The sequence below is a fragment of the Elgaria multicarinata genome, chromosome 8, assembly GCF_023053635.1.
Source record: "Elgaria multicarinata webbii isolate HBS135686 ecotype San Diego chromosome 8, rElgMul1.1.pri, whole genome shotgun sequence".
Taxonomy (NCBI): Eukaryota; Metazoa; Chordata; class Lepidosauria; order Squamata; family Anguidae; genus Elgaria; species Elgaria multicarinata.
This window is the reverse complement of record NC_086178.1, coordinates 51,412,494-51,431,486: the sequence shown is the minus strand read 5'-3', so window position 1 is coordinate 51,431,486 and position 18,993 is coordinate 51,412,494.

The window sequence follows — 18,993 nt, the reverse complement described above, 5'->3', positions numbered from 1 at the left end:
ATGCCTGGCACCACCACCACCACTAGCCAGGCTGCCTCTCTCCAGCAGTCCACGGGTCGCCCTTTGGAGTGCCCTGGGAGTGGAAGACGTACTCCCTGATCCAGAAGTATGGTTTTTTGAGAAGCAAACAGGCGAGTCCTCGCCTTTGAGAAGCAACCTTTCACTTGAACTCATGGAAGTCATTGACTTCAGCACAGCCACTACATAGAGGCTGTGGACCTCTGGGTGACTCCATCAGTGTGCTGATTTTGAGAAGCAACCTTTCACTGAAACTCATTCACTTCCCCAATTGAGGGTGAGGGAGGTTACACTCCAGCAGTCCACGGGTCGCCCTTTAGATAGCTCGGGGATCAAATGGAGTCCTTGATCTGTGTGCTGATTTTGAGAAGCAACCTTTCACTGAAACTCATTCACTTCCCCAATTGCGGCTGGTACTCCAACAGTCCACCGAACGCCCATAGCACAGCCACTTAGTGCATAGGGACAGTTTAAGTTTCCTCCTGAGAAGTGAGCACTCACTTCAACTCATGACAGCCATTGACTTCACCACAGCCACTACTGCGGATGCTGTGGTCCTCCAGGATGTGGGGATAAGTAGCAGTCGCTGGTCGAGCTTCTCTCCCCAGTCTCATATGGAGCAATTTTGAGCTCTCACTTCGACTTCAAGTTCAGACACTTGAGCACAGCCCCTACGGTGGAGGCACAGCTGGCCGTGCCTCTCTCCCCAACCACTGACTGCACAGGGACAGTTTAAGTTTCCTCCTGAGAAGTGAGCACTCACTTCAACTCATGACAGCCATTGACTTCACCACAGCCACTACTGCGGATGCTGTGGTCCTCCAGGATGTGGGGATAAGTAGCAGTCGCTGGTCGAGCTTCTCTCCCCAGTCTCATATGGAGCAATTTTGAGCTCTCACTTCGACTTCAAGTTCAGACACTTGAGCACAGCCCCTACGGTGGAGGCACAGCTGGCCGTGCCTCTCTCCCCAACCACTGACTGCACAGGGACAGTTTAAGTTTCCTCCTGAGAAGTGAGCACTCACTTCGACTCATGACAGCCGTTGACTTTACCACAGCCACTTCCTGGTGGATACTTTGTTCCACCACGATGTGGGTGAGGAGGATTAGTTGCAGCAGCTGGCCGTGCCTCTCTCCCCAACTACTGACTGCATAGGGACAGTTTAAGTTTCCTCCTGAGAATTGAGCACTCACTTCAACTCATGACAGCCATTGACTTCACCACAGCCACTACTGCGGATGCTGTGGTCCTCCAGGATGTGGGGATAAGTAGCAGTCGCTGGTCGAGCTTCTCTCCCCAGTCTCATATGGAGCAATTTTGAGCTCTCACTTCGACTTCAAGTTCAGACACTTGAGCACAGCCCCTACGGTGGAGGCACAGCTGGCCGTGCCTCTCTCCCCAACCACTGACTGCACAGGGACAGTTTAAGTTTCCTCCTGAGAAGTGAGCACTCACTTCGACTCATGACAGCCGTTGACTTTACCACAGCCACTTCCTGGTGGATACTTTGTTCCACCACGATGTGGGTGAGGAGGATTAGTTGCAGCAGCTGGCCGTGCCTCTCTCCCCAACTACTGACTGCATAGGGACAGTTTAAGTTTCCTCCTGAGAATTGAGCACTCACTTCAACTCATGACAGCCATTGACTTCACCACAGCCACTACTGCGGATGCTGTGGTCCTCCAGGATGTGGGGATAAGTAGCAGTCGCTGGTCGAGCTTCTCTCCCCAGTCTCATATGGAGCAATTTTGAGCTCTCACTTCGACTTCAAGTTCAGACACTTGAGCACAGCCCCTACGGTGGAGGCACAGCTGGCCGTGCCTCTCTCCCCAACCACTGACTGCACAGGGACAGTTTAAGTTTCCTCCTGAGAAGTGAGCACTCACTTCAACTCATGACAGCCATTGACTTCACCACAGCCACTACTGTGGATGCTGTGGTCCTCCAGGATGTGGGGATAAGTAACAGTCGCTGGTCGAGCTTCTCTCCCCGGTCTCGTCCCACCCCTCTTCCGCTGTAACCCTGTCTTTGAGAAGCAAGCTGTCACTTCAACTCATGGACTTCCCCTATGTGCGGGTGGTACTCCAGTAGTCGACCGATCGCCCATAGCACAGCCACTTAGTGCGTAGGGACAGTTTAAGTTTCCTCCTGAGAAGCAAGCTGTCACTTCAACTCATGGACTTCCCCTATGTGCGGGTGGTACTCCAGGTGTCCACCGATCGCCCATACCACAGCCACTTTGTGTGTACGGACAGTTTAATTTTCCTGAGAAGTGAGCACTCACTTCAACTCATGGACTTCCCCAATTGCGGCTGGTACTCCAACAGTCCACCGAACGCCCATATCACAGCCACTTAGTGCATAGGGACAGTTTAAGTTTCCTCCTGAGAAGTGAGCTTTCACTTCGACTCATGACAGCCATTGACTTCACCACAGCCACTTCTCGGTGGATGCTTTGTTCCACCAGGATGTGGGTGAGGAGGATTAGTTGCAGCAGCTGGCCGAGCGTCTCTCCCCAGTCTCGCAATTCAAGTTATCTGAGAAGTGAGCTTTCACTTCGACTCATGGACTTCCCCTATGTGTGGGAGGTACTCCAGCAGTCGACCGATCGCCCATAGAACAGCCACTTAGTGTGTACGGACAGTTTAATTTTCCTGAGAAGTGAGCACTCACTTCAACTCATGAAACTCATGAAAGCCATAGACTTCCGAAGCAACCTCTCTCTCCTCAGTCTCATCCTCTTCCTCTTCCCCTTCTGCTGTAACCCGTCTTTGAGAAGCAAGCTTTCACTTAAACTCATCATTCACTTCCCCAACTGAGGGAGGTAAAGTCCAGCAGTCCACGGGTCGCCCTTTGGAGTGCCCTGGGAGTGGAAGACGTACTCCCTGATCCCGAAGTATGGTTTTGAGAAGTAAGCTGTCACTTGAACTCATGAGCCTCTGTGCAAAAGCTGTCCTTGTGTGTGTGGTTGTGAGTGTTACTGCAGCTGCCTGTCTCGCTGCGAAAATGAAACAGGCAAGTCCTCGCCTTTGAGAAGCAACCTTTCACTTAAACTCATGGAAGTCATTGACTTCAGCACAGCCACTACGTAGAGGCTGTGGACCTCTGGGTGACCCGATCAGTGTGCTGATTTTGAGAAGCAACCTTTCACTGAAACTCATTCACTTCCCCAATTGCGGCTGGTACTCCAGTAGTCCACCGAACTCCCATAGCACAGCCACTTAGTGCATAGGGACAGTTTAAGTTTCCTCCTGAGAAGTGAGCACTCACTTCAACTCATGACAGCCATTGACTTCACCACAGCCACTACTGCGGATGCTGTGGTCCTCCAGGATGTGGGTGAGGATTAGTCGCAGCAGCTGGTCGAGCTCCTCTCCCTGGTCTCGTCCCACCCCTCTTCCGCTGTAACGCCCTCTTTGAGAAGCAAGCTGTCACTGAAACTCATGAAAGCCATAGACTTCCGAAGCAACCTTTCACTTCAACTCATTGACTTCCCCTTTGAGAAAAAGCTAAGCTCCAGTAATGCACCGTTTTTCCGTGGGACAGCTCTCTTTCGAGAAGCTGCACTGCATATGCAGCAGTGCCATGGCTTTGAGAAGCCGAGACCCATCCCAGCCACCGGGAACCGGAGGAAAACTCCAGCAGTCCACGGGTCACCCTTTAGATAGCTCGGGGATCAAATGGAGTCCTTGATCTGTGTGCTGATTTTGAGAAGCAACCTTTCACTGAAACTCATTCACTTCCCCAATTGCGGCTGGTACTCCAACAGTCCACCGAACTCCCATAGCACAGCCACTTAGTGCATACTAGGGACAGTTTAAGTTTCCTCCTGAGAAGTCAGCACTCACTTCGACTCATGACAGCCATTGACTTCACCACAGCCACTTTGTGTGGGATGCTGTGGTCCTCCAGGATGTGGGGATTAGTAGTAGTCACTGGTCGAGCTTGTCTCCCCGGTCTCGTCCCACCCCTCTTCCGCTGTAACCCTGTCTTTGAGAAGCAAGCTGTCACTTCAACTCATGGACTTCCCCTCAGAGAAAAAGCTAAGCTCCAGCAGTCCACCGATCTCCCGTAGCACAGCCACTACGTTTCCTGAGAAGTGAGCTCTCACTTCAACTCGTCTTGTAGTGCGCCCGCCGAGTTGAGCACAGCCACTACAGTGGAGGCGCCTGCCCGCCTGCCTGGGAGCCATCCTTGTGAGGTAGCTGGATCTGCTGGGACTGACTCCCCCACAGATCTATGGCTTACTTGTGCAAGGTACCAGCTTTTCTGGGCCCGCCAACCCATGCCTGCCTGCCTGTCTGCCCGCCTCCCCCGGGGTGCTGCTGTGGTGGGGCATCTGCCAGGACTGACTCCTCGCCTACTCTGCCTGCCTCTCTGCCCGCCTGGTGCCTGGTTTGCTCCCAATCGTCCTCCTCTGTGCCCCTCAAGGCGTAACTGCTGGCTTAGAAAGAAAGAACCAGCCATCTTTGCCTCACTTTGCGCCCACTTATGGGTTGGTTTGCTATGCGTTAGTGCTCAAGCCATCCTTGCGGCACTACAATGCATGCTGCCTGCCTGCTTTCCCTCCCTTCTCCCCTTCCCGCCTTGCAGCGATGGTGTATGTGTCTTGCTTTGACTAAGGGGAGAAGTCCTTCCTGCGCTCACTTAGACTTTATCAAATTCAATAATCCCTTTTTCAAATGTGCCAGAAGATTTAGGGTTATCTCGTGGCATGTTGGGATTGCCTTGGAACTGGCCCCATTGAGCTGTCTGCAATTGCAACTTTAAATCCCTGACATACTGGAGTGTTCAAATTTCAAAAGTTCCCCTAACATCAGGGGATGATGGGATTGCCTTGAAACTTGGTGTCCATGGGGACACATGGGTAAGCTGTCATGGGACCAAAGGATAGGTTTCTAACGTGCAAATTGACGTAGTTGTAGAATGGGACTTGATTTGGGGTGAGTTAAAAAGTTTAAGCCGCGCCAAAAATCAGGGGATGATGGGATTTGCTTGCAACTTGGCGTGCATGTGGACACATGGATAAGCTCTCATGGTGCCGAGTTTGAGGTTTCTAACATGCAAATTGACGGAGCTATCCCAAGGGGTGTGAATGGGGTGCCCGATTTTCATAAATTCCCCAAAAATCAGGGGATGATGGGATTGCCTTGAAACTTGGCGTGCATGTGGACACGTGGATAAGCTATCATGGTGCTGAGTTTGAGGTTTCTAACGTGCAAATTGACGTAGTTGTAGAATGGGACAATTTGGGGTGAGTTAAGCCATGCCAAAAATCAGGGGATGATGGGATTTGCTTGCAACTTGGCGTGCATGTGGACACATGGATAAGCTGCCCTGGTGCCGAGTTTGAGGTTTCTAACATGCAAATTGACGGAGCTATCCCAAGGGGTGTGAATGGGGTGCCCGATTTTCATAAATTCCCCAAAAATCAGGGGATGATGGGATTGCCTTGAAACTTGGCGTGCATGTGGACACGTGGATAAGCTATCATGGTGCTGAGTTTGAGGTTTCTAACGTGCAAATTGACGGAGCTATCTAAAGGGGTGTGAATTAGGGTTATGGGAGGTGCGTTAGAGGGTAGAGCCGCGCCAAAAATCAGGGGATGATGGGATTTGCTTGCAACTTGGCGTGCATGTGGACACATGGATAAGCTGCCCTGGTGCCGAGTTTGAGGTTTCTAACATGCAAATTGACGGAGCTATCCCAAGGGGTGTGAATGGGGTGCCCGATTTTCAAAAATTCGCCAAAAATCAGGGGATGATGGGATTGCCTTGAAACTTGGCGTGTGTGTGTATACGCCCATGAGGTGTCATGGTGCCAAACGTGAGGTTTCTAACTTCAACGGAAAAAAAGTTGTTTACTTTTTTAGCTTTCAATGCAACCCTATGGGGGGGCAAAAACGGAGCTCCGGATCCGGATCCGGAGCTCCGAGCGGAGCGGAGCGGAAGTGGGCGGAGCGGGGGCGGGGCGGAGCGACCCGCTCCGAAAAATGGCGGATCTGCAAGTGAAGCGGAGCGGGGGGTCCGTGCACACCCCTAGTGATTAGGATTGCAACCTTACATAAATGTGCATATAACCAAGGTCCCAATATAAAACTCTTTGAGATACAAGATAAGACATTAAAATCATCACTATTTATGAGAATGAAATGTCCTCATTAATATTTTATTTTTATGCCCAATTAGCCTAATGTATCAGAACCAAAATACCCTCAAAAATAAAAACAGTGTTAATTTACAGCCTGATTAAAAATTGCCCTCACTGGTTAATCATCTAAAGCCTGGGTGCTGAACCTTGGGCCCCTGGGCCAAATCCAGTCCTCCAGAGTTCCAATCTGGTCCTCTGTGACCATCCCTTTCCTGTCTTTTGCATGTTTATATCCTCTATTCTAAAGGGTTGAAATGCCTCTCATAAGGCTTAGTAGTTATGGGCAGAAAGGGCTTTAAATTAAAATATGCTGGGGAGAGATGCTTTGCATTTTGCCCCCTCCCCCGGAATGCACCTCCTGAGAGCTTCTCTGAAACAGAATTCAGCTCTCAGGCTGAAAGAAGTTTAACATCCCTGACCTAAAGCTTTCATTTCCTAGCTTCTCCCTGATGTACTTGCTTTCTGGGTGCAGGGAACTCTCTATATGGAGGATAATTCAAACCTCGAACCTCGATTCTGTATCACATAAGTTGGTACACTACTTCAGTGTCTATGCTAACAGCAAGACTGGGCCCTTGTCTTGATGGCGTTGGGTCTGCAGCATGCGGGGGGAGGGGCGCAAGGTGTGATGGCGCTGCACTGGCACTCCTTCCGACCATCTACAGTGGAAGGAACACAGTTGCGGGCTTTCCTTTAGGCGCCTCCGCACCCACCCACCTAAGCACACACGCGGCAGTTCAGGGGTGCCTGGGAGCATCCGCGCACCCTCTTCCAAGGTTGGTTTTTTTTTAATATATATATTGGCCTAAATTTAGTACTTTCTTTCTTTCTTTTTTTCAAAGCTGTAAATGTATCAACGGTACCTTCTCAAAGTGGGGGGAGGTAATGAGTGGAGTACTGAGGGGCTCAGTCCTGGGCCCAGTGGTCTTCCTATATGAGTGCTAATTGTTGTTCCAAAACTGGATCAATCAGTTGTTCCCTTCTGAAGTTAGGATTCTAATAGTGTCTTGATCAGGTTTGGGGGAAGAAGACATAGCTGTAGGCTAACAGAATACAAAGAAATGTATAGAGAATGCTCTTGTGAAAGCTCCAATAAATGTCTAACAAATAGGTTCAGTATCTACCCCAAACTCCCAAAATTTGAGTTGAGTTGCTGAGCTGCTATTTATTCATGCCCTCTACCCTTCCTATAAGAAGTCCAGTGCTGTGTAGATGGGTGTTCATGTTTATCTTTACAATAGTCCTGTAAGGTAAGTTAGGGTTGTATAAAGACCACCCAATGAACTTCATGGCTGCACAGACATTTGCATGATCTAGGCCTCCCCAATCCAAGTCAGTGAGCCAATCTTCTCACCACCATGGTCACTAGCTGCTATTACTCCTCGTCCACTTTCTCATCATTCGTACCACTTGCTTGCTCATCATCACCATTGTCTGGGCCAGATCAAGAGGCAGTGAACAAGCAGGTTGCCATGGTGAAGAGAAACAGCAACTCCAGGGGGCTCTTGTCAGTGGGCCCCTGCCAGAGTGTGGGCCCCTCGGCAGTGGCCTGACCCTGCCTTCCCTGGACGCCAGCCCTGCTACTGAGAATCGTCAGTGACATTTCTGGGGTTTTCAATGAGACATTTGAACAAGCCTGCTGGGATCACCCTGACCTCATTGCTGGAAAGTTTTTGACCATTCACTCATTCTTCTACACACTGCATACAAAGACAGAATGAGAAGCAGCTCATTTGGGAAGGAGATGAAATGGTTTCTTGTGCTGAGGATGTGGGAAAATCAGTAGCATAATCCTAGTGTAGCCTCATGCACAGCGTGAGTCCCTGGGCACGGGCCCCAGAATTTAATGAAATTGCACATTGCATTGCGTGCCACTGCATCGCAAAACAAAATTCAGTCCTGTATGCTTGTATAAGCCCACAAGCTAAAACTTCAAAGGTGAAATGACAGGTACTTCTCCATTTGTTTTCAGTGGAGGCTAACCAGCCAAATGCCTTTTAATCTCTTAAATTTATGAAATTAAGTTAGTAACATGGAAGGACACACTAATGGGGAAGTGACCAGAGGTATGAAATGTAATTTATCCCTTATTTCAAGAGGCATGTCTTATTTTAAACTACTGGCTCTTGTTCCAGAGTATACGACTCCATACTACAAACACCAGAGCTCTATGATATCCCTTATATTTGAAATTTTTAACCCGGCTGCATTTGCAACAATCCACTCGCATAATTCTCAAGTCACTGCGAGCTCAGACGTGAGCAAAAATATAATGAAACCAGAGCCACTATTAAAGATTATTTACAGCACAATCATCTGTGCATCTTTACTCAGATGTAAGTGTCGCTATATTCAAGAAGGCTTGCTCCTTGTTCTGTTTATAGTACTGCATCTTTAGAGCACAGTCCTATGCATGTCTATTCAGAAGCTCATTGTTTCAATGGACCTTACTTTCAGGTAAGCAGGTTTAAGATGTCAGCCTTAAGTATTCTCGTAAATATCTGAGTCAATTTCGGTAAAACACTAGGAATCTGTCCATAGAGGTAGTGGGCTTACATCGAGGTCTGTGTATTTTCTGGACAAATAATTCTCAACTACCCCAGTCCCAGCCACTTGGGGAAGGATGGCGTTTTTATTGTTGGTTTGGGAAATACATGCAGAGATCTAGGGATGTCAGAGTAATCTGTAATGGATTAAGATAAATTCGGATTTGTATGATTCTGCAAATTGCACAGATCCCACTGACTTTATTTATAACTTTTAGGGGAGATTTGCACAAAATTGCCCTTGCGATAATGCACATTAGTACAAGTGTGCATGATCACATATACACATTTTCTATGCTGGCTGTGGCTGATGGGAGTTATAGGCCAAAACATCTGGAGGGTCACAAGTCCCACTTCTAAAGCCATATGATGCAGCCACTTGCCGAAGCTAGGAAAGTAAGAGTTTAGTTAGTGCCTGGGTGGGAGACCAGCTTGAGTTCCATGATGGAAAAAAGTTGAGGTATAAATGTACTAAATAGGAACATAGGGAACATAGGAAGCTGACTTATGCTGAGTCAGACCATTAGTCCATCTAGCCCTGTATTGCCAACACTGATTGGCAGCAGCACTCCAGGGGTTCAGGTAGGATTTTTTTCCAGTGCTAGCTGGAGATTGAACCTGGGACCATCTGCATTGTTACAAAGTACCACCAACTTCTGCTGTTCTTTTTTCTTTTTTAATCTTGATGAAGAACAGAAAAGCAAGTTCCATAGGATATTGAGGTCTTGCATGTCCCAAGAGAAGCTCCAGATTTCTTACAAACAACTTTGGGACAGCAAGTGTGCTCTGATAGCCTTAATTCCTTGGTGTTAACACTCGCAAATTTCAGATCTTGCCTCTGGAGGATAACCACAGAAGCTCCCATCATTATGAAATATTTTATGCTAATTTCTAACCTTGTCTAAGCCAAATGGAAGGAAAAAATTAAGAATTCAACACCTTTTCAAAGTGGTGAGACTCTGAAAAGCCTCTACTGAGTAAGCAGATATGTCTAAACATATGATTCTTCTGTCATCTTTGCTTAAGTCAATCATCAAAATGAATTTGATTTTTTTACGATTCTGTGGACTTGCAGCCTGTTTTTTTTCACTTTGGGGGAGATTTGCACAAATGCTACCGTGCATTAGTGTTAATATTAACACTACTGTGCATTTGTGCAAATGGAATTGAATTCTTGTACATCCCTAAAAAAAATCCTAGTCTTTCAAGAAGTGGACAATGGAATGGAAGATACCTGGTAATCCATGAAACACAGATGGAATGGATTTAATTAAATTCATACACCCCTAATTTACTCCCATATTTTTTGGGCCTGTAAATCTTACCATTAGCACTAGCTGCCAGTATTCCTGGAATCAATGTCCCTGGTTATTATGGTGCTTTGTCCCTGGCACTAGTTGTTCCTTTCTCCTGCCTATGCACAAGAAACTCTACAACTGGTAGTACTGTAGAGAGTATGTCATATATAGGAAAGCATAAATCTCTTTACTGCTCAGATTATAAATCCTACCTTAACTGCGGAAGCACTCTCTGTTCCAGAGAAGAGTCTAGTCAGCAACTCATAATTGGAAACCCTGAACACTGCTTCTCTAACGCTGCTTCTGATAGGGTCCAGAAAAATCTCACAACAACTGGAAAATAGGTATATAAATACAAGGAAACAAGTTGCCATAAATATCCTTAGGCATGATCTAAAAACAAACAAAAGAGCTGGAGAACTGCAGCAGGAGAATGTACAACCATCAAAGAATAATAATCAAATGAATTTTAGAGCTTTATCACACCAGCATTATACTGTGCAATCACTGCGAATTGCGTGCAAAGGACTCTGAAGTTTTCCAGTTTATAATCTGCTTTGACTGTGAAGTACTCCCGTGCATCCTGCTTTAACTGTGCTATAAAGGGGAAAGAATCGAGGTATCGCAGGAGCAGGATTTGATATGTTTAAAGAAAATTTAAACAAATGCTTACATCTGCATAAGCTTTAAAGATAAAGACATCAAAATTGGCACAGTAACAGATATTAAGGAAAGCGTTAAGCATACCAAATTTGAATTGGATTGGGTCATCTGTTGATTTTTTATGATTTTTTTAACATTTCCCCCCTTAAACCCTTTGCAAAGGATCTTAGGAGCACTGCCACCCAGGGTGTGATTTAGCAGAAGCAGCAGCAGCAGCAGCAGCAACAACAGCAACAACAACAACAACAACAACAACAACGCTAGCTTAGCGCTGTAGGGGATAATTCGAGGGAAACAGGTATGTGGGATGAATCTATAAAAGAGAAATTACTGGGTTGTATCTAATGATGTCCTCCTGCCAGTGGAATGGATACTGCTGGAGGATTGAATTTTCCCTCTTCCTGCAGTCTTCCCTCCACCCCAAATCTTCTCCAAAGCATTGGGGGAAGGGAACTGTTCTAAATGGGAGCTGCAAAAAGGGTGTGGACCCTAGATCTCTCTTAAAAGGACTTGCTGGGGAGTCTGGAAATTGTGGGATAGAAGCAGGGCACCCCCAGAGTCAGCGCATCACTTAAAACTTTAGGGATTTGCTGAGAGAGCAATCTAGTCCCCTTTTCCCCACCTGTCAACATTTCCTATATGCAGTTGGATCAAGGTGACTGTGTGGAAAGCCACTAGCAAATGCTTCACAAGCAGAAGTTGTACTTCCTGCCATAACTGAGGTGGGGACTGACTATCTCAATGTGCTTACTTTGGGATTAGCAACAAAAACACTTTCTGGTTGAGTGATGTATTGTATTTCCCCATTCTAGAATTGCTCATGAACTGTTACTAGCATTCGTGAATATCAAATGGAGTATCATTAGGAATAAAATTAATGAGCATGTAAGACAAAGGTTTAACAACACAGGAAATAATTACTCATGAGACCAGGAAAAAAATAGCCTTGAAAGGAACATTGTGCTTCCAGTTATTCCAGTAGATTAAGTATCCAGGACTGTTTCACACTCGTGAGACAGCCTCATCAAGGTGCTTGCTGGTGTGTCAAAAAATTGTAAGCAGCTGTGCAATTACGTGCTCTGAACTTTTGACTTTTTGGACCTATGAATTATTTCCAGCACACTGCTATGACTTCCCCCACCCTCTGTCTTCACTGAGTGGACTTGCTGAAGGAGATTAGAGGAGACCAGCAGTTTGTGTTCCTTCTTTTCAAACCTCAGGCCCACCGCAGTACATAAGAACCAATTCTCTCAACGGATACAGCAGCAGCTACTACAGTAGTCAAGTAAGGGGTTACCTCAGATGTCCATTTCCCACAGTTCTGCACCTTGTTAAATTTGAATGGGAGCATTGGCCTACAGCAAAGCCTGGGAATCACCTAATCTGGTGCCCTCAAATTGTCTTGGACTGTAGCTCCCACAATTCCCTACAAGCATGGCCATTGGGGAAGACTGGCAATTCCCAGAATAGTTCTGCCAGTGATGAATTAACTTAGCACTCACCCGAGGTAAATTTATTTATTTATTTTTGCATTTATATCCCCCGTTTTTTTCCTTTAAGGAACCCAAGGTGGCGTACATAACCCTCCTCCTCTCCATTTTATCCTCACAACAACTCTGTGAGGTAGGCTGATCTGAGAATCTGTGACTGGCCCAAAGTCACCCAGTGGGTTTCCATGGCTGAGTGGGGACTAGAACCAGGATCTCCTGACTCCCAGTCCAACAGTTTAGCCACTATACCACACTGGCTCTATATCATGTGTTAAGATAGCCAGGACATGCTCCTGCTCTCTGTTGTGAGAGCTGCTTAGCCATTTCTGTTTGTACTTTGTATTTTTGTGCCTTCGCATAGCACACTTCCGACTTCCATAATGCAAACTTGTATTTAAGACTGCGCCCGGTCACCATAGGTGACCAGGAATTGCATGTAAGCAAGTGATGGAGAAGGAAGGGAGTGCTCCATCCCTCAAAGTCCACAACAGAAATCATGTAGGTTGCTAGAAAAGGAAACTCTTCACCGAAATGCAGTAGCCTGCAGCAGGAAGAACGGAGCTCTATAGCCCTCCTCAGCTAAGCTCCAGCGGGATTGTAAAATTTGGTTTAGGCTAGTAACTCTTATTTACAAGGCTGGGTTAATGGGATTTCATCTTTTTTTGCACTAGCTAAATGGCTTCTCTAGTGCCTATGTTAAAACCCTGCGTTCTTGCAAGTCAACAATGCTGTCAAAGATACTATTTATTTCATAATTGATATTTAGGACCAGATGTGTAAAGCTACTAAAGGATTTCTTTCATCCCCTACACACAGGTATAAACCTGTCTGATAGATGCCAAACACCTTTTAAAAGTTTGAAACAAAAGGCTCAGGAATCTTGCCTTGTGCAAAAAAGCACCCTCATTAAATAATCCAGCCTAAGAGGCATATTAAATGCCTGGTGCCTGTAGATCTGTTTCTTAATTTTGAATTCTATACTTTAATTCATTAACACTTTCAGCTTCAGGGCAAGACTATTCTTCAACTTTTGGTCCCTGTATCTCAGCTGGGAATAGAGTTAAGTTTAACCTAAGCAATGTTTAATTCAAAATAAGAGTTCAGCCAAGCATGATATGGGTTAAGCGACCCATATTAACCCAAACAGACTGATTAACTCAGACAAGCCTTCTCTTTACATTTGGAAGATTTCCTTTGCTTCCAGAAAGGCTAGGAACAAGCCTCAAAAAAATGAAAACTTTCAGTCTAGAAAGTCCAAACAAGAGTATTCTACCCGACAAGTAGTGGATGCACATATATGACCTACCTCCTAGTGTAGACATGAGCAAGTGTTGTCTTTTTGGAACATTGAACAGCCAAGTCATATGGATTAAACAGCACTGTAATGATAAATTATGAAGTGGAGGCACTTCACATGACAGCTCCCACGGTCACACTAAGGAGAGAGGAAAAATTAGGCAGCTGTATCCATTATCAACAAGCCAGTTCTAACAGTTTTCATCTTCACCTGGAGCATTAGGTTTGGTAAAGCTAGTGGGTCTTAATTCCCCCATTCCAGACCAAACCATCTCAAAACACTTTCCATTACAACAGGGAGCAATGTATTGTTGTTGGGGAAAAACCACCCACACCTCCAGTTACTGTGAGGATTGCTGCTAAACTCAGAGAAACTAGGGAAATCAGAGAGGGTGGTAGATGATGTCAACCCTGCCAGCAGAAAAGTGCTGGTGCTGCCTCTCTGTGAGTCTTGGCTCCACTACATCAGGAGGAACAAAAATATTTTCTATTTCTCACAAGTTCTTAAGCAATATGCTTGACTACATATAGACCTAGTGTCCTGTCACTTAAATAGCAAGTATATGGTACAAGTGGGACCTGCAACAAAATGTTGCGTTATGGAACGCTCCTGTTTAGAGTTCCAACCAGCCAGCCACACCTTCTTGCAGGCTACTCAGTTTTCCACTTCTGTCCCATCTCAGCAACCCAGTCAACACTTTGTGACTACTGAGCATGCTCAGTTTCCCTTGATCTGTTTGGGTTTTCCCCTCATCTGACACTTACATTTTTTTCTCCCCTAAAGTTGTGAGTATTTCTGCAAGCCTTGAGTGATGCCATTTTGGATGCCTATGGATCCACCATTCAGAAAATTAATGTTCTATTACTATATGTATAGGATTGGGAAATGAACCAGTTCATAGGAATTCCATCCATACCACTTTTTGCGATGCAGTAGAATGGAAGCAGAGAAACTTAGTGCAGATGACTGGATCAGGTGTCGGTTACAGACATCTCAAAAAGCCACCTTTGGTGCAAACTAGCACTGAGAATCTGGAACAGATGCAATAAAGGAGTTCTAGAGAAAAGGGCTCTTTGTGGCTAATGCATCCAAGTCTGCATTTTGTGTTTGCATGAAATGAATACCTTTACAGAACAGTTGTGCAGTAGAATATGCAGAAATGAGAAAGGTTTTATGCCTCTTCTTCCCCCCTTTTGTGCTATCTTGATAAATTGGGCAATCATTGAGTGGCAGAACTAATGTGGTGCAGTTGTTGGAGTATTGGAATTGAACTATAGAGACCTGAGTTCAAATCCCTGCTCAAGCTGTGCAGTTCTCTTGAGTAGCCATAAGCAGATTGCTGTGTCTTTGCCTGACAGATCTTTTAGGGTGGTTTGAGAATAAAATAGGATGTGCGTCTGCTCAGATTGCTGTCTAGGTGTTCACAGTTGATGGGAAACAAGGCTTTTGCTGCTGTCTCTTCTTATGGTTTCTTTATACTGGACTGCCCTTCAGAGGATGCCTTTAAACAGAGGACTGTCCTCTGTAAAGTAGGACATATGGCTACTCTACTAGTGCATCTGGAGCATAGGATTGCGCCCCTAGTGCTATTTCTCCTCCACTAGTTCCTTCATGCATGGTGGGCAACTGTGATGGGAGATGGCTCAAGTCATGAGAAACCTGATTCTTGCGCAGTTAATAAAAGTATATAACGTAGAATGCATTTTATGTGTGTCTTAGAAATATAACTATTTCCCATGTTACATTCAACCTGGAACATTCACAGTAGACATGTTTCATAACGTAGGCAAACAGTCCTTAAGTCGAACAAGGCTGCTTTACAAAAAAAATAATATCCCAATGTTTCCATGGCAACAATGAGTTTGCCTCTTTTGTCAGTTGCTCTTACAAAATCCACAGCCCTGGCCCATAATTGAGTTTCAGTTTGTGAGCTCCTCAAGCCGTACTTGTGATGTTGACACGCTAGGTGGCTTTCAAACAGTGGAATTTTAGTAGAAGGAAGAAAAGGCAAGCACTTTGTTGGTGGATGCAGCAAGGGGCCAGCTGGTGGAGAGGTCTTGCTGGCATAGTAAGTTCTGATACAGGAAGAAGGTGTTACTTCATCTAGAGCACAAGCATCCATTGTATATCCTCAGTTCTGTGTCTTTGGCCACTACATTTTTTGTGTGCTTTTCTGGACTTGCTTGTTCAGTATAATAAAACAAATAAGAACATGAAATTTGAGCCATAAATGCCATTACCAATATCTTCTCCTTTGGAGTAACACTGATGCTGGTATTCATTTTCGAAGGAGGTTAATAGTTTTTGCCAAGTTACTCAGTGACGATGATAAAAATATGTTTGCTTATTTTGTTCCACCATGCCCTAATGGAAAGACATGTAGCTTTTATTTATTCAATTGTGTTGATTAAGTTCTCAAACTTCTTTTGGTATTCTAAAAATAAAAAATACAAAATAAGAGAGGCTGCCATCTTTAAAGGAGTTAATTATGGACAGGTCAGTTATTCACATTGGCCTGGTTCACATGTAACTACCACCCATGGATTGTTTAAACCATGGGAGCAAGCGAGTGTGCTGCCTCCTGACCACTTGCTGCTTCCACTTTGCTTCCATTTTAGTAAACAATGAAGGAATGCCTTGTTCCTGGGTTGCTTGCTGTGACATCCAAATCCAGCACTCTGATTTATTGAGGGAGAAACAGCTCAGAGTTTGAACCCATGGTTTATTGTAGGGTTTTTTTCTGGGTCTACATTCTTCATAGGATGGCATAATATTAATAGTAACATGCACACATTATAAGACCTTCCCTTGATAGGTGAGTTCTATTCCCTAAAGTTCAAGTGCCCAAAATGCTGCATTTGTTCCAGTGCAAAACTGGAGTAATTTTATTCTGTGGCTGTTGAATGGGGTTTGGCTGCTAAAATCAAAATGAGGGCACTACCCCACCCCATTCACGCATGCACACATGTACACCCACACACCAATACAGGACAGTTTCCAGAAACTTTTGGAGCTTTAAAGCAGGTTGGCTAATAGATGGCCAATCAAAGTAACAAGCAAACAGAATCACAACAAAATTAAGTTGCATGTCTTAAGAATGCGGGCATGACTATCCATCTACTTAGTAAAATAGAATATAGTCACAAGAAATTAACAGCAATGTTGAGCTGTAGCTTGAATCTCCACGTTCATTAGGCCAGTGTGTGCAGTACCCAGGCAATTTGGTTTAACAGCGGGAGACTCAAATCCCTGTTCTTCAAATCACATGAAATTTTCTTGGTGACCAAAGGCATCATGAAATCTCAGCCAGCCTCCTTGATTTGGCTGTTGAAAGATGAACCGTGAAGCATTTTGCATGGTGGAAGGGGTATCTAATGTTAAGTAATATGTCTAGACTGAAATATTTTACCTAGCAATCTCAAGATAGCATTTCCTTTCCTACCTTGGATCTTGTGCAGTTCTGATTACAGCAGCCAAAGCCGCCAACATTTTTATGCTTCTAATTGGTCTCATCCTGAGAGTTACTGAGGTGAAGAGACAGAGTGGGGGCTGCCTGTATCACCGAGCATGGCTTGCCAGTGTGATATTAACACAGTAGTCCTACGTGTGCTCAGATGGGTGCTTACTTCTCAAGTGGTCAAAACAGTAGCAAACATAAAACATGGTCTGCTTTCCTGCTTTTTGGCAGAGCGAGCCTGTAAAAGCATCACATTTTTGGAAAAAAAACACATGCTTGTTTATACTCATATAAAAATCTAGGCCAACCTAGGTAGCTGGTTGCCCATCACAAGATCTGGACTGACCAGAAGAAAAGTGTTATTCTCACAGTCTGTGCCTGGATTAATGCACATCTTTGGGTCAGTTGCATAGCACAAACACACATTGATCCCCAACAGATTTGTGTGATGCACACAAAGCCCGTTGCTGTACATTCCTTTTCTCCTATGTTGGAATGAACAGCAGCACAACCACACTTCTTCTCCACATCAAGTCCGAACTACACAAGTTTATTGCATGCTGTATAATGTACACAAATCTTAGTCACCAACCTGGACATTGTCATGGCAAACATGTGCTCCCAAATCTCTATTTGATAAGAATGCAAGAAGCCCCTACGTAGGAGATCAGATTTGAGGAAGAATTCATAGCAGCTATGGTGTTTGTGTACGTGTGACAGATCAGGCAAATCAGAAAGGCGGAAAAGACTCTAGGACTGAGTAATGGTAGAAACCTTTAATATATCTCTACGCATTTCAGAGTAAATCTGGTTGCAGTTTGCCTTTATAAATGCAGGGAACAGGAAAACTTTACTACTTCTTCATCTTCATCATCATCATCATCTACATACCTTGACAGTAAAATAGCTTCTTGCTTCTGGAATTCCTGCATTTTCCTCTGTGATACATCAGGCACTGATGATCATGGGCTTTGATTACTAAAAACTTGCTTGTTTACCCTGGCTTTTTCCAACCATTAACTTATCTAAGCGCTGCTATGCTTTTAATGTTGCATTGTTTTGTAATATGTTGTGAAGAGCTTTGGGATTTTCAAAATGGGAAGGGTATATAAATATTATTAAATAAATAATAAATAAGAAGTTTCTAGTCTGAAATGAGTTGAGCTACATTGAAGGTTTCTACCATAACTCAGCACCTGAGTGGTCTCTTCCTTTCTGGTTTGCTTGTTGGTCAGGCTGATATTTCCTTTTCATCCTATATCATGATGCCTGGGGCTCTTAGCCCCTTTCTCTCAATGAAAACTGCCCTGCGAAAGCTGCAACTTGCCCCACATGGGGAATGTATTGTGACAGTATGTTTTCTCTAGTCAGAGATTAGTAGCTTCAGGATGGATTTTAATTGGGAAACAGTGCAGGGGGAACAATTAAGGCCCTTCCCCACTAGTGTTGTGGTCCCAGTCCAATCTCCCCTCCCTCACAACACATCTGTTATTAAATTAACAAAAAACCCTACATGAGATCATGATGTTCACTTGGTTGTGGTATGGAGCAGGGCCTTCGCCATCATGGTGCCCACCATGAGGAATCATCTCCCCATTATGATTACAGTATATATATATATATTTTCTGAAATCAAATAAATAGTTTGGTGCTAAGATTACAGTAGTGAAATCATTTGTAGGTAGGGACTGGTGGACAGGAGGAAGGTGCGCTTTACTGTTCTGGTGCATACTAGTTTATCCCTGTAAATTCTTATGGGATGCGCCCTGGGTCCTCGTAAGCCTCCGAACTCAGAGGCTTACATGGATCCAATGTAGAGCAGGAGGTGCCTTGCACCTTCTGCTCTGCATTTTAGCTAAATGGGTGATTTCACCTGTCTAGCAGAGACTTCGGAGAAGGGAAAGAAAGATGGCTGGGGATAACTAATAGCCCCAGTCTCCTCCCCTCCCTGCTCCTGGGAACACCTCCCTTTCTCCATCTCTGCACTCTGTTTTGCAAGTGCAGGGAGGTAGCTGGTGTGATTCTGTCCACACCAGCTACAAAGGGGATGAGGAGGAGGTGGGGAGTGCCAAC